This window comes from Penaeus chinensis, chromosome 23 (assembly GCF_019202785.1).
Source record: "Penaeus chinensis breed Huanghai No. 1 chromosome 23, ASM1920278v2, whole genome shotgun sequence".
Taxonomy (NCBI): Eukaryota; Metazoa; Arthropoda; class Malacostraca; order Decapoda; family Penaeidae; genus Penaeus; species Penaeus chinensis.
Window position 1 is genome coordinate 14874888 of NC_061841.1, and position 2500 is coordinate 14877387.

At 47.5% G+C, this 2500-nt stretch overlaps 1 protein-coding gene across 1 annotated transcript in view; it reads right to left on the reverse strand.

Moving 5' to 3' along the window:
- The window catches only part of LOC125037671 (ankyrin repeat domain-containing protein 50-like), a 47071-nt gene that overhangs the window by 7545 nt on the left and 37026 nt on the right, over positions 1–2500 (reverse strand).

The window sequence follows — 2500 nt, forward strand, 5'->3', positions numbered from 1 at the left end:
GTTTTGTGGGGAGTTGTGGTGGTGTGTGGTGTGGATTTGGGAGGGGTTTGTGTGTTTGTGTTTGTGTGTGTGGTGGTTTTGGTTGGGGGTGTGTGTAGTTTGTTGGTGTGTTTGAAGTGTGTTGGTGGGTGTTTTTGTTTGTAGGGTGTTTGTTGTTGTTGTTTATTTTTGTTTTTGATGAAAGGGGTGTTGTTCTTGTGTGGGGGTGTGTTTTTTGTGGTTGGGTTGTTGTTATTTTTGTTTTTTTTGTGTTTTGGTTTTGGTTTTGAATTGTTAGGGTGTTTGGGTGAGTGGTGTTGGTTGTGTTTTGTGATTTTATGTTATTGGGTGTGTGTTTGTGAGTGTATTGAGTTGTTTGTTTGTTGGTTGGTGGTTTGTTTTGTGGTGTTGTGGTGTTGGTGTTTTTGTGTGGTGTGTGTGTGCGTGTGGTGGTGTGTGTGTGGTGTGGTGTGGGTGTGTGTTTTGTGTGTGGGTGTGTGTGGTGTGGTGTTTTGTGTGTGGTGTGTGTGTAGTGTGTGTGGTGAGTGGTGTGTTGTGTGTGTTGTGGTGTGTGTGTGTGTGGGTGTGTGGTGGGGTGGTGTGGGTGTGGGTGGTGTTGGTGGGATGTGGGTGTGTTTGGTGTGTGTTGTAGTGTGGTGTGTGTGGTGTGTCGTGAGTGACGTGTGTGGGGGTTTTGTGGTGTTTTTGGTCGTGCGTGGTGTGTGTGGTGTGTCGTGTTGTGTGTGGGCTCAGTGTGTGAGGTGTGCTGTGTGTTGGGAGTGTGTGTGTTTTGGGGGTGAGGTGTGGGTGGTGTGCTGTGGGTGTGGTGTGGTGGATCGTGAGTGGTGTGGTGGGTGTGGGCGGTAGTGTGATGAGTGTGTCGTGTGGTGAGTGTGTCGGTGTGGTGTGGTTGTGTGGTAGTGGTGTGTGGTGTGTGTGTGTCGTATGTGTGGTGTGTGTCTGGCTGGTGGTGGGGGGTGTGGTGGTGATGAGTGTGTCGTGTGTGTGTGTGTGTGTGTGTAGTGTGTGTGGTGTTGTGTGTGTGTGTCGAGTGTGTCGAGGGGGTGTGTCGCGTAGGGTGTGCTGTGTTGATGTTGTGTGTGTCGTTTGTGTGGGTGTGGTGTGTGGTAAGTTGGTGTTTGGTGGTAGTGGGTGAGTATGTTGTGTGTGTGGTGAGGGTGTAGTTGTTTTTCGTTCGGGTGTGAGTGGTGCGCGAGTGTGAGAAGTGTGGTGTGGTGCTGTGTGTGGAGTGTGTGTGTATGGGTTGTGGTGTCGTGTGTGTGGTCGTGTGTCGTGGTGGGTGTGGTGTGTGTGTTGTGTTTTGTGTTGTGTGTTTGTGTTTGTATGAGTATTGGTGTGTTTGGAGAGAGGAGTGTGAGTCGTGGGAGATGTGTTTATGTGTGGTGTGAGTGTTTGTAGTGTGTGGGTGTGTGTGTGTGGTGTGAGAGTAGTTGTGTGGTGTGTGTGTGTGAGGTGTGTGGTGTGGTCGTGTGTTGTGGTGTGTGATTATGTGTGTGTATGTGTGTGTGTTGTGTGTGACGATGGGTGTGTGTGGAGAGTGTCAGGTGAGTGATAGTGTGATTCAGAGGTGTGAGAGGTGTGTGCGTGTGTTGTGTGGTGTGTGGAGTGAGTGTGTATGTGTGAGTGGGATGTGTGTGTGTGTTTGTGTGTGTGGTGTGTGTGTTTGTGTGTGTTGGTGTGTGTGTGTTGTTGTGTGTGTTGTGTGTGTTGGGTTGTGTGTGTTGTGATGTGGAGTGGTGTGTGTGTTGTTTGTGTTGTGTTGTTGGGTTTTGTGCTGTGGGTGTGTGTGTGTGTGTGTGGTGGTGTGTGTTGATGTGTGGTGGTTTGGGTTCGGTTGTGTGTTTTGTGATTGTTGTGTGTTGTGTGGTGGGATGTGTGGTGTGTGCTGAGGTGTGTGTGTGTGGTTGTGTGCTTGAGTGTTAGTTGTGTGTGTGTGTGGGGGTGTGGTGTGTGTGTGTGTGGTAGTGTGTGTTGTTGTGTGTGTGCGGTGTGGTTGTGATTGAGGTGTGGTGAGTGTGTTGTGTGTGTGTGTGGTGTGTGTGTGTTGTGAGTGAGGTGTGTGTAGTTGTTGTGTCTGGTGAGTGTGTGATGTGGGTTTGTCTGTGTTTGGGTGTGTGTGGCTGTGTGTGTATTGTGTGTGTGGAGTGTTGTGTTGTTGGTGGGGGGTGGAGGTGTGTGTTTGTGTTTTGTGTGGTGTGTGTGTTGTGTGGGTGTGGACGTTGAGTGTGTTATGTTTGTTGTGGTGTTTGTTGTGTGTGTGTGTGTAGTGTTGGTCGTTTGGTTGTGTTGTTGTGTTTGTGTGTGTTTTTGGTTTGTGTTGAGTGTGTGTGTGGTGCTAGTGGTGTGTTGTGATAGTGGTTTGTTGTTTGTTGTATATTATTTATATGTATATAGTTAATAGAGTTATGTATTTTTGTTGGGTTTGTTATTTATTATCTTGTATTTTATAGATTTATCTTTATAATATAGTTTGTATTCATATGATTATTATTCATTATAT